We start from the raw sequence: 14,139 nt of genomic DNA, 5'->3' as shown, positions 1-14,139 counted from the left end.
ATTGTGGACAGCCTAGGGAAAAATGAACCCTGCCAAACCAAGGAATTCTTAATCGGAAGCTCTAATACCTGACCAATATATCAGGCAACAGTTTTACATTCTTGAATAGTGGGGATTACATGTTTGTTTTAGCATTATAAAAGTTCAAATATATCAGTTTTAAATGCTTCCTGTTTGCACTGAATATTTCAGAATTCATACACTGTGCATGTCAATTCAATATGTTATTGAGAGACATAAAAAAACTACAGGACTATTTCATTTGGAAAGGAGAATAAAAGAAGCCATGGGACAGCTCTAGGCCCTGATTTTGCAAGGTGCTTAAGCGTGTGCCTAATTTTAAGAACACGAGTAGTCCCATTCATTTCAATGAGACTACTCGGATGCTTAGAGCTAGGCTACCTTACTGAATAAGGGCTGCATTCTTTATGGCATAGATGATAGGTGTGGAGAAGATAAATCAACTGTGTCTATTTGTTTCTACCATGCAAGAATGGGGGGAGAAATTTAGAACCAGAGAAAAACAGTTAACCTGATGTTACTGCAACTGAGGCAAATATTTCTGTAACATTAAGAAAGAAATAGGCAATTCAAAAAGCACTAGAAAACAGCACTGGAAGTTCCACTAGCCATGATAAAGTTCCAGGGCCCTCAGTCTTTAGTCTGTGGTCAGGAAGGAATTCTCCTATAGTTCAGCACTATAATGAGGTCAGTCATGGGGGTTTACATTTACATTTTCCTTTGACGTATCTGTCATTGACTGGACTACATAATTTGTCAAATTATGATAGGTCTCTGTTTTTATAAGCAGATGACGGTGCATCAGAGGTAGAAATCTACTACATCTATTTTAGGGCTGACCAACATATCAATACAGAGGCCAAAATACTATTTTATAATAGGATCAAGGGCCACAACCAAATAAAGTAACTTAGATGGGGTGAAGGAGGACTTTCAGAGCTTGGGGCTATGAAATTTGCAATCTCGGACCCCATCAGAAAGGTAAATTAGTAAAAAATCTTTCAGATTCCACTGGATGGAGTTCACAGAGATACTATATAATGTGCCTATTGAGCCCGGGCAGCCTCTCTCTCTCCCTCTCTCTGTGCCTTCCTCAGACTGGTCTATAAAGTACATCAGCATGGTTTCTAATCAATTCTACAAGATAATTCACCATGTGCCAAACTTTTAAGCACTGCAGAAGTCCACTGATTTGAAGAAGACTTTCATATACTTGCAGTTAGGCAGATGCCTAATTACCTTGCTAAATCAAGGCTTAAAATGCCAATCTAAACACCAAACATCCTGCCATGAGGAAAAGGTGTGGAATTAGTCACTCCACCTGAGTGTCTAAACTTAGGTAATGTCCAAAACCTCATTCAGGATTAATTGCTGGAATTAGTCCAGCGTGCCTGATTATCCAGATAGATAGTGTGCTGTGTGTGTTAATCAGGAACTTTTAGTCAGAACATTTACAAATGGCAAGTACACACTCATTTGGTTTCCCAACTAAATAGCAGGAATGAATTGCCTGTCATTTCACAGAGCAGTCATAGAAAGTGACTCTTCCCTCTTAATCACTAGGTAAACATGGTGCAGCAGATCACATTTATAATTCAGTCTCCAAGCCTGAATCTACAGAGAGAATCATAATACCACATCGCAAAACAGTATACTCATCATGCAGCTGTATATTTCCATGGTTATTCTCACTACTTGACATTTACAAAGTACAGTACCCATGTTGGGCTTGAAAACTAAATCCACAGGGTGATGTATTTGGATTAATATAGTACATTTCTAATACAAAACAAATTTTATCATAAGAATCCAGGTATATTCTAATATAGACATCACAGTATTGGCTGCTTTGTTTTTTTAAATGAACTGTTGAAGACAGTGAGAAAAACATTTCTAAACTAGATTCTGTTTCTTAGCTGGGTACTAGATCACGTCATGATAATAGCCCTTATGAAAGGATAATTAAATATACACTGCAAACATCTGCTGAAACTATACACATTTAATTGTGCTGACATTATCAAAATCAAGTTTATAAAGAATTTTACTTAGTGTATCGGCAATCTGTGTGTGTAACATTAGCAACTGCTGTTAAAGAAACTGATCTGTACAAATCCATTTCCTTTGGAAATGGTAATAGTAAGAAGGTGATAGCTCAGACTGACATCTTTACTGGTGTATGTGGCATTCAGTGATGAAGTAGATTATGCATGTTTTCCAATGGTGGCCCTAAAAACGATCAAGGTTGGCTCCATGATGTCTTGCCAAGAGTGCTAAATCTGCTCCTTCAAACTCCTTAGGAGAATTCATAGACACAACTGCTTTATTTAAGCTCATTCTATCACATCAACAAGTGCATATGTATATGCCTTTACATGGAAGAAGTTACATGTGGCTTTCTGGCAGTGCACAGAACCTGGAAGGCATCATATGCCGGCTGAAGTATGGACTGTCCTACGCAGAGATACACTTATAATCTGCCATTTAGTGTGAGGAAGTTACATGGATTCTTTCCATAAGTATTAAAAGAAGTTGCCAGTTCAGCCCTGATGAAAGAAAAATCTCCTTTCCTACAGAATTTATTCTGGGACAATAATCATTAATGGTTTAAGTCTCAACTTTGTTGAAAATTTTAGTGAACCCTCTATTTCTAAATGTTTACTGGTAATTTTCTCCTCAGGTGAAGCTGACTTTGAAACCCTTTAAAGAGCCCACTGAAATCAGTGGCATAACTCTCACCAATTTCAATGAAAGCAAAAGTCAGGTTCAAGATCTAGACTCTAGTCTAGAAGTCAAAGGGGACATTGGCTGTGTTTCTCTCACAGGACAGCACTCCTTATACTGATGCTAGCAGCGAGAATAATTATGCCAGATCCTCTGTTTTTGAGTAGCAACATCTTCATTACTACTACTTCATCTTCGGACGGCTGTGAACATTAAGAAATTTAAAACAATAGGCCGATGTATACATCTTGGGCCAATTCAAGTCCATAGGAACTGGAGTGGGGCCTATTTTTCTATTATCATTTAGTATTCATTGTAATAGCCTTAACAGAATAAGCTGAGCATAATAGTTGGTCTTTTGTCTCCCAAACTATCAACTCAACCACTGCAACAGAACAGCAGTGGTGGAGATTTTTTTTTTTAAACAGAGTCCAAACTATACATATGAGGCATAGGTTATTTTATAAGGCAAAACCTGAGTTTATCTCACTCCAAAGCCACCAGTGAAGTACCAGTCTATAAGAATCAATCCACACATGTTGTAACTTACACTGGGATATGGGAACAGTTAAATTTATAGGGCCTGGAGTCTGGCCCATTAAACTCTGTCTATACTGTTTTTACACTTCTGGAAGCCTACATTCAAATTTGCCACAGGTCACAGTTGAAAAGAGTATATTAGTTCCAGTGAAGATCCATCAATATATACATTAAAAAAAACCCATATACTATTTACCATATGAACACAGCCTCTGCTGAATAGAGAGCAAGCATTAGGTTGAGAGGTGCCGATCAGGAAAGAGATACACAGTTCTGCTACAATGTAAGGAAGCTTGTCCAATGTAAGTAGTGGCTATAGTTTATGCTATTAGCTGTTTGTTTTCATGAAGACTAAATCTCGCTAAACTCAGACCGGGCCACATGTTTAGTATGAAATAGCTAAGGTGAAACACCCAACTTTTTATTGAATTGATATGTGCTAAGAAGTGTTAATTGGGACATTTTCTCCTGGGCAGAAGCTAATTGAAAGACTGTGGTTTATTCTTATTAACTTGTTATTATTATTAATTATTATTATTATTATTATTATTATTATTATTTCTGTGTGTCTCTGAGTATACGTACTTGGCTGACAGCAGCAGAATGTGAGATGTAGTACAACAACCCTGCTTCAGCATATGCAAGTACTGGAGAAACCAGAGAGAGAGTTTTAGCCAGTCATGACAGGACTGTTTATTTAAATGCAAGGAAAGAACCAGACCTGTGGTTGTTATATTGGCAATGAGTCTCAGAGGGGCACTCAAGAGAAATAACGATTAAAAAAAAAACAAAAACAGAAGTACTGTGCCCTGAACAGAAAAAAAAAAGAGTAAATATATATTCCTCAACCTGAAAAAAAAGATATTGGGTTTCCAGAAAAGGAAGGGGTACTTGCTGCAGGCTACCCAATGGTAGACATCTTATGCACTGAAAACTACTGGAGAATTTGCTAAAGTAATTACCTTTACTATTATGTTGCCTCGGCAACTATATCAGCACATGATATAAATTCCGACCTGAATGAAAGAACAGCAACATTGAGTCAACTTTTGAAACAAACTTTCTTTGCTGTTTTAACAAAAGAAACTTTATAGAAGAGTCTGTGTCTAAATAGTCTGGTGAAGCAGGTAGATAGTGACGTTCTGAAATGTGCTGAAGATCAGCCCTCGAAAAGGGGGGAATGACCGTGTAAATGCATTTTCTGCCTCTCACTACCTTTCTTTTCTTATTTTTTTCAAATGGCAGCATTGGGAAATCAGGTAATCCCTATCAGTTAAAGACATGCTGATGACATCCCTCCCCCCCTGCTCCCACTACTAAAAACAACATGGAGAGTTGGCTCCATTATTGTCAACTTGAAGTGGGTAACTAAGCATCAATACAGTGAAAAGACTTATTCCAGATTCACATAGTCTGGCCCATTGTGGACAGATTGCAGCATTAAAGCATTGATGTAAAGTGCTGCAGCACTTAATAGTAAACAGGATACTAATTTTTATATTGTTTTACAAAGGGATAGAAAATATGAAATTTATTAAACTATATAAATAGATTACTATAAACTCACACTTTGAATACTATGTCAATTCTGATTGTCTATAATAAAACTGCAAATATAAATATCTAGAAAAGGGTAACAAAAATGGCTCAGAGCTTCTGGGGTGTCTAATGTATGACATATTACAAAAACACATTATTTGGTAGAAGAGTTGGGCACAGGTGAATGATAGAGATATATAAAATAAGGAGCATTATAGTGAAAACTCAGAGGTTCGTATTCATCTCTTCCCATACATGAACAAAAGAGTACTTGATATAACAGAAAGGAAAAACAAAATTATAAGGGAAAAACACAGACATACATTTTTGTGGCATAATTCCTTGCCACATAAAGTCATGGAGCAAATATTTTAAGCAGAATTCTAAGAAGCATTACATAGCTTTAGAAGTACTAATATTTACTAGACTTAGTAAAACAACAACATAATAGGAAATTGAACTTCATGTCTCATAGCAATCAATCAGCTGGGGGAGTGGTCAAAAAGGAATCTCTCCCACCACTCACTATGATATAGCATTGCACGGTTACCCAGGTGTACTATGCTCTGAAACATTGGTCATTAGCCACACACTGCTGGAGCCAGGATACTGGGTTAAATGAACAAGTTATCTGACGGGTATAGCTATTCCTTTGTTACAATCTATTGTCTATACATTATAACATATAGGTTTTGAGAACTGGAACTTGTCATAGGTACACAGACTGTTTTAAATGTAATGTGAACCAGGACTATAAAAAAACAATATACTTGTAATAGTCAAGACTTTGATGCTTTTTAGGGTTTAGGATGAAAGGACACTAGGCACACATAACATGATTATCATCACAGGTGGCAGAAAAGATAAACATGTGCAAAGAACTCCAGGAGGGTTGGCTTTTCAAAATTTGTTTGGCAGTTTGTCTTCTTTATTTGTTTGCTTTTGTATTTTTCTGCTCTAAGTTACTGTGTCAGGGAAGTACTTAAGAAAACGGATACCTTTAACCCATTTTGCTTATGTTCATTGACTTAATTGGGACTTAAGCACCTGCTTGAAATAAGGCACCAGAGATGATCAAAATGTTCTGAATTTTGATTTTTCAGGGAAATTTTTCATTGAAATTTCAATTTTCCATGACAACATCAACAAATCCAAACACAATGTTTGCAAAAATATGTGTGCTTCAAATTTTGAAAAAAGCTACTTTTTTGAAAAAAAAAGTTTGATTTTGTTTTTTAAAAATAGGATTTTCACACCAGCTCCATTAAGTATGTTTCAGTGTTCTCCTGAATCAGAATGTTTTCCTGAAACAGGACCTTAAGTTGTGGGTCTAATGGATGCCATGTCTCCGGAGTCTTGGGCATTATATCTCTTTGGTTTTAACAACGTATCCTAATCATCCTGCATGTAGTCTCTGCCTGCTCACTGAGATTGTCTCCACTGGTTCCTGCTGCTGAGAGAAAAGGGGAAACTACACAAACAACACAGTTTCTTGTTCAGAGTAAAAGAGGGTATTTCTCAGCTACAGGACACTGAATGTTTGTGCCTGAAGGTAGACGGTGCCAAGTTCAGCCTAATGTAAAAAATGCTATATCTAATTCATATCTGACTATAACTGAATAACTTCCCCCCCCCACTTCGCATGCCTCCTCTTTTATCTTTGTTTGTCTGTCTCCTTGTTTTTGTGCTTCGGGAAACCTATTTAATAGCAAATAACATCATCATGGCTTTTTAAGTAAACTGAGAAAAGTTTGTTTACAACATTACTAATATTGCTTTCATAAATAAAGAAAAGTGTAATAAACAGAGGATTTTGTTAGTGAAATCTTTCATGAAGCAAGCAGTTAACAAAATAGAGAATTTACATCATATGTACTTTCTGAGAAGTTAGAGGCTGAGACCATGGGAAGCAACTAAACTGTAGCACCAACCATGGGATACAAAAGTAATGACATCTAATTAATCATATAATCAAGGCACAGCTTGTGGCATATAGTCCTAAATGAATATAAATCTCTTCTATAACCTGCAGGAACCATGCTCTAGGATTTGTTTTGCAGTTTGGTTAAAGGAATTCATTTCAAACAGATGCAGCAACTGTTTTAATGAATTTCACATTTAGAATTGTTACTTTCTTGGAATTTATTTTCAAGGTTTTGTTTAGGGTCCTCTACAACTTTTCATGGTGTTACTCCAGTTTACAGCTTCCTAGTAAAATAGGCAATGAATTGGTTTTTAAACTCCCAAGTTTGCTTGGAAGAAGAAGGCAATTCTTTCAGCAATCCATCCCATTATATCTCACCAGTCATGAGAGTGCCTAACTCAATCCTGGCTATTAATAGCATGGCTGCTTGCAAAGCTAATATCTGTGACATAATGTGACTTCTAAGGTGTTAAGGATGTGCCCAGAAAGGTACCAGATGCTTGCTAGTAACTCAATACCATAGCAATAAAAGTTATTTGCTTTATTATTTTGATTCTTTCCTTTAGCATCTGACTATTTAGTTCTATCTCTTTCTGACCCAAATGCAGCATAGTTCTCCCATCCCCACTCGATTTCATCATCCACATTCATCATTCACGCTTAAGAATACATTAAAGAGTCTAAGGATCATTTTGTAGAAGTGACATGAATGCTGATGTATATGCAGTGTTGCTGTAGCTGTGTTAGTCCCAGGATGTTTGAAAGGTAGGTGAATTCTGATGCACAATCTTAAAGACTGAAGTTTTCAGATTTCTTTGTAAAGATCCATCTCCGTATTTGGATATAGATAGTCTCATAGGAAAATGTGAAAGCCCTTTTGCTTGAGTTGTTTAAAACTAGATGGGACAAAACACAAAGAATATATGAAAAGGGACAATCTTGCATTGGGGGATGGACTAACTAATCCAAGCATTTGTTTCATTTCTAAATTTTATAGCCTAAAACCTGATATCGTCACTCAGGCCAAGCTCCAACTGACTTCAATGGGAATTTTGTTTGAGTTAAGAACTACAGGGTTTGGGCTTGGAATTCCATTCTGTATTATGCTTTTAGTTCAATAGTGACATTTTTCAAGTGGATTTTTCTTTATCAGAGTAATATTTTTATACAAAATTTCTTGAATGTTAGGAAAACATCTTCCCAGATAGCCATGGAAAAAGTTAACCCGAATGAACCAGTTTCTCCCTCCCTCCCCTCCTTTGTACAGGGAACAATCAAATCTGTGCTTGCTGAATTCTCCAGCAATACTTGATATCAGTGATTTATTTAGCTAGCCTAAATTTGAATTTTCAGGATGCCACAAACCCTGAAATTATACCTTTTCCAAAGGAATGTAAACCAGTGTGACTGAATGAAAGGCTCTAGAATTTGTCTTTCACAGAACTTCCTGCCCTGTGTCCAAGTAGTTTCCTGCCTGCTGTGCACGCAGACATATAAATCCAATCTAGCTGAATTCGAGGTATATAAAACACAGGCAGCGCTGCTACATTCAGAATGTGATGGGTGGGATTGGTGGATTAAAGCTGTCACAATCAATCAAAGCAAGTGAAAAGGCTTCTTTCCAGGTGGTACAAGCAAGCTCTGTTTGGAATTCTCTTTTCAGCACAGTATCTTGTGAATGAAGAAATATTTTTATTTGATTTATTTACTAATCTAAAGGAGAGTATCTCCAATGGTAAGAGCAATTGCCAGCGTTTCACTGGATGTGAAAATAGCAAGTGGTACTTCATATAAGAGAGAAAAAGAGGGAAAATAATGATTACTGGAACAGTGCTGCCAATACACTATGAACACCAGCAATCTGATGAAAATATTGACATTTATGGCAATCCACAGACAGATTTAGACATAGCTGTGGTTTCCACTAGTGTAACTCTTCATGTTTTATTTATGTTTATCATCCAAAGCAAACTACTGTAACTAATGTATTTATAACAACTAGGAATGGGAGAACAAGTCTGGAAAGAATGAAAAACAGGCTTGGACCTTCCCCCATTTCTCAATGGAATGGTTCATCAGTTTGGAAAGTTTTGCCCCTCCTCCCGCTAGAGAGAGAGGATGGAGATAAAGAAGAGTGGGCCCAGTTATTTTCAGTGTAACCTCATCAAGTCAATGGGCATATACCAGGGATGAATTTGGTGCAATGTCCTTTGCTAAACAAACAATCATAATATTAACTATTTATCACAATATACATGAGACATGGGTCCTTATACTAGGCAACATTTTTCAGAGTACTGTTTTTGGATTAAAACTGCAGATTCAGATCGACCAAAACATTTTATGAATTTGTGACAAATTGTGAAAAATTCTGAGAAAAACAAATGAAACCTTTTGATTTCTTAATGTAAAACTACTTTTTGTTTAGAATTTTACCTTAATCTTATGTTTAAGAGGAAAAAAAACACTTGAAAACAAAATGTTTTCATTCAACCTGAAACAATTTTTGTGTATAAATTTTTTCAGTTTGGCAACCGAAAATAATATCTTCTGCACAGCTTTATTGGTTACTTATCTAGTGAAAGATCCTGGTCTTTATCTATGGTGCCCTGAATGGGTTGGATCAAAGGTATCTCTGAGATCATCTCTGTCCGGACCCGCAGAACAGCGGCTGTAATCAGTCGGAACACTGCATCTGAGACAGCACAGAATGTGCCTAGTAGGCATGAGGGGAGACAGCTCTCTCAATGGAGAGGTCCCTGCCTGTGAACAGGAGTTTTTCAGCTGAGTTCAGACTCCCACACATTGTCTGTGTGTGCTTTACAGAAATTATTTGGTTAGAGAGAAACAACAAATGGGATATGTATCAGAGGGGTAGCAGTGTTAGTCCGGATCTGTAAAAGCAGCAAAGAATCCTGTGGCACCTTATAGACTAACAGACATTTTGGAGCATGAGCTTTCGTGGGTGAAAACCCACTTCGTCAGATCTGACGAAGTGGGTATTCACCCACGAAAGCTCATGCTCCAAAATGTCTGTTAGTCTATAAGGTGCCACAGGATTCTTTGCTGCTTTTACAAATGGGATATAGCTCTATGGATGTTTTATCCACATGCAGACCACCCAGCAGTAAGTCAGTAGGACATCATGACCACAGAGCTGAAAGCTGCTGAAAGGCCTAACAGTGATGGCGTGACCATTTTACTTCTCTCCGTAGTCACAGGAGATCATTTCTTCATGCAACCGGTACTGTCTCCATGCCTGACTGGAAGGGATTCAGGAAGATGGGAGAGATCACATATCAGAGATGACCTACCAGCAGTGTAGAATATCAGAGTAGATGGTAAGATTATTGACATCTATAGGCACTTTCTTGATCAAGAGGCAGGCCACTCCATGTCTAAATGGATTTGACAGCTTACCTTCTTCTTCCAGAGACATTAACAATCTCTGTCAGCGACAATGGCTCAGTTACTTTCACTGACTTTCTCCAGACAGAAGGGGCAGGAGTCAATCAATTCACATGTGATTGGTCAGATTTCCCCCTGATGCTTTCACACCCACCAGCTTTGAGACCAGCCCCAAACTCTGTCAGGTCATGTGGAACTTGTCCCTTATAACCTGGTCTCATTTCCATTGTTTTGGTGATATTACAGATTAATATGACCTTTTCTGTGAAACAGGATGAAAAAATCCTCAAAACTAAAAAGAATAGATATACCCTAGAAAGCATCCTGTATGGCTGCCCTTCCTCCTATTCCCCCCACAAGCTTTATAAACAGTAGCTAATTACTTTCCACCACAACCCCCCCACCACCACAAATGAGAATGAACGTAAGCATGTGCATATATATTAAGATTCTACCACTGAAACAAATTAACATAGTTTGCTCACTTAAGTAGCTGATTCTTATACCCTTCCTCATGCTCAGAAGTAGCTTACTCCTTAAGTGTTCTCTTGATTGCTTTGGGACTAATCAAGGAGGAAGATATTGTAATCTGGCCCTCTGTTTGTCACTATCGCCTATCATCTCATCTTGCAACAACAGAACAATCCTACTCTATTTAGGATGCTGGAAAGTTCAGCCATAACCACGTTTGTGAAGGTCTTGAACATTGTCATCAAATTCTATCACTTACCAGCCAAGTTCAACTAACTAAAGACTCGTCTTTTTAATAGACTTGCTAAAGAGGTAATTTCCTAAGAATTGTTCTGACATTAACCCACCAATTATGAGGTAGTGCATCCTGCTACTTCTGGGTCAGAAGATTATATAGTATACCTTCATATGTATATATTCTTCCATTAAAAGAAAAGATTTTGTGTGTCCTCAGGTTAGTGAGTAATTTACAATTTGGCACTGGAACTTTGCTAATCATCTGCTTCAGTCTGTTCTCCAATTTTCTTTTAACATAATAGTGAGTAAATTAAAAAAAAACCCCAAGACACGAAAGATTTCTTTAACTGAGGATTGGAGTGACTAAAATGAACCTGAGGCTGATGGTAACATGCACCTAAAAGAGATGAATTGACATGTAAAACTGGCATGCATCAGAAGCACATTTCTTTCTGTCAACATTTCATTCAATTTTTAAATTACTAGGCATGCACAAAAGATTTCTCTGAGTTCAGTACAGAGCCCAAGCAAAAATATTGACATTGGAAATGTAACTCTCTCTTTCACCACAGTATAGACTCTTTTACACAATCCACGCATTGTTGTCTAAAGTCATTTATTGTTTGAATACCAGCTTGCAACACATTGACAAATACTACATTTCTTATTTACTTCAAAACAAAGGCATCTGCTATTTGCAGATCCCAAGTACTGTGTGTAGTGGTCACCATTAACAATGTCAGTTACTGCACAGATATTGGACTTAGTACTTACATATATTTAGAATAGGGAACTATGTGGTAACTATTGGTAAACATTGTAATTAAAATGTCAACCACTATACAATGCTCTTAAGACTAAATCAATTAATTTATTTAATTAAAAGAAAAAGGAATTAAAATTGTGAAAAGTCTTCCTTTTAAAAAGTTGGAAAAAAAGAAATATGAATTATCTATGTAGTGTAAGTGAATAGATTATTTTATAATTAGTATACTAATGAAGAATGAAATCCCTACCCAAGAGAGTTTAAAAGAGATTATATATAATTGCAAAACATACCTGCTTTTAAGGTACTTTTTTCATTAACAATTTTACATTTTAAAAGTGATTTGGATGTTCAGTTTTTTAATTGATAAAAATTGCATTTGAGATAGAATACTTGTTTTTACAAAAGCATTTTGCAAACTTTTACTTGCACACCTCTCACTAACTTATCTGAGAGTTGAATGCATGGCTAATACCAAGAAAAGGTACATATTAAAGACACCAGAAGTTACTGACATGTTCTGTTCTGTTCTATTACTTTGGACTGGAAACATTTTGGTCTCATAAAAAAAAAAGGGGGCTGTAGAGGGGCCAGCAAGGGACCAGTTCTAAAATGTGGTTTGTGCTCCCCTTTGCTTTTACTTTTCAACTGTGTACTGTATCCTGATGAGCTTTACGATAGCTACTTCCAGTAAAGAATGGCACATGATCTAGTTCCCAATTTGGAATTTAATGGACACAATGTGCTTCCACTGAAGAAACGCTTGTCTCAAGCCCTGCCTGAGGCTGCTTCAAACCAGAATCCCCTACATCCCGTATCTGGAAAATCACTAACAAAGAAACAGAGAAGTGTTTGGAGAATCTATTTCTTAAATCGGTTTTTGAAACTTCCTGTGTTACTTACTTTCTAGGGGTTTTATTCCACGATCATTTTAGGATGTTAATGATTTGCATTTTGGAAAGTGATCTCATTGGTTATTTATGTCCTATATCTCAATTCCAGTTATGCATTCAGCACCTGGAGTCCACATGGAAATTTAAGTAATTGTAATTCAGTGTAGACCTTCTCAGATAAGGTCAGGAAATAAGCCTTCTTTATTTTTTTCTCTGGGATCCTAATCATATCTGGCATGATTTAAGGGGACATATAAGCGGAATATTACAAATGTCCTACATTACTGCCTTATTCTATCAGTTTTCAATTAACAGCTTCATCCCTGGTCCTGCAAACATTTAGGCAAATGCTTACTTTTAAGCATGTGGGTAGTCTGATGGAATTCACAGGACTAAGTATTTGCATATGTGCTTGCAGGATCAGTAACAATTTTCCTGCCTTTAGAAACTCTCTTTCCTCTCACTTTCTTGCTTTGATCAGATACAGGTTTCGGTTCCGCCTCAGAATTGTACAGATCTGGTTTTACCATATTTAATCTAAAATATTCAATATAACTTATTTAGATTTTATTTAAAGTTCAAGTTGAATGTATAAAAATCAATCTAAAATGACACACAAAAATCACAGCTGATGCCATGGACACATTAATGAACTTCTCCACCCTCCCAATCTACTCACGCTCCCGCAGTTTAGTCACTCCCACTCCATCCTGTCTCTCAGGCAAAAAGCCTGGTCCTAACAATATTTATTGTGACTCTTTGCTCACTAAGATCCCTAAAGTATGCTAGTCAGCAATACAGACAAAACGCCACAATCTCTGCCCTAAAGAGCCTACAGTCTATGAAGAAACACAACAAGATAAGATGAAAGAAGATAGAATGAGGGAGAGCGAGAAGAGGATTTAGAAATACAGGTTCATGTAGTAGCTTAGTGGCACTAAACTTGTCTTTGTGAGGTAAGAGCGGAAATTTGCACATTTTTACCATCAATTAAACAAGGATAGAATTTACCTGTGTAGAAGGCCAGCACAAACTATATTAGGAGGGCTTAAGTAAGACGTAAGTGATACGTAAGGCTTGTGCTGGTGCTCTACACTGGGATAAGTTCACCTCACATGAGTAAAGTTAAATGTGGGCTCTATTGGAGATGAACAGGGCCTTTCTTTAAGTAGTGAAGAGGAGCACTGTGACAAATTACACCAAACACACATAGGAAGAGCTAAATTTTTCCATTCTGGAATCATTTATTCACATATATCATAAACACTTGTTTCTCAGAGAACTAAAATTTTTGATTTCAGTTCAACAGACTGACTTCACCCCCCTCCCACGTTTTCCCTTCCCTCCAAAGCAAAGATTAAAGAGAACTATCAGAACTATAGCATGCTTTGCTTTATTCACCCGACTCACCGTTTGGTCATCTACTTAAAGAAGAAAATGAGGGATGCTAAGAAAGAATAAAACAAGGGGACTCTGCTTGATTTGCTTCTTACCTCAGGAATGTAAATGAATTTCAGTTTCCAGCTAAGTATCAAACATCTGTATGTTCCACTTCCTTAAGAAGCTGACAAAATAAATTCAGCACTGAAACCAAGAAGAAAATGACTCTGACAGAT

This window comes from Gopherus evgoodei, chromosome 5 (genome assembly GCF_007399415.2).
Source record: "Gopherus evgoodei ecotype Sinaloan lineage chromosome 5, rGopEvg1_v1.p, whole genome shotgun sequence".
NCBI classification, from domain to species: Eukaryota; Metazoa; Chordata; order Testudines; family Testudinidae; genus Gopherus; species Gopherus evgoodei.
Note: the sequence above shows the minus strand (reverse complement) of the source record.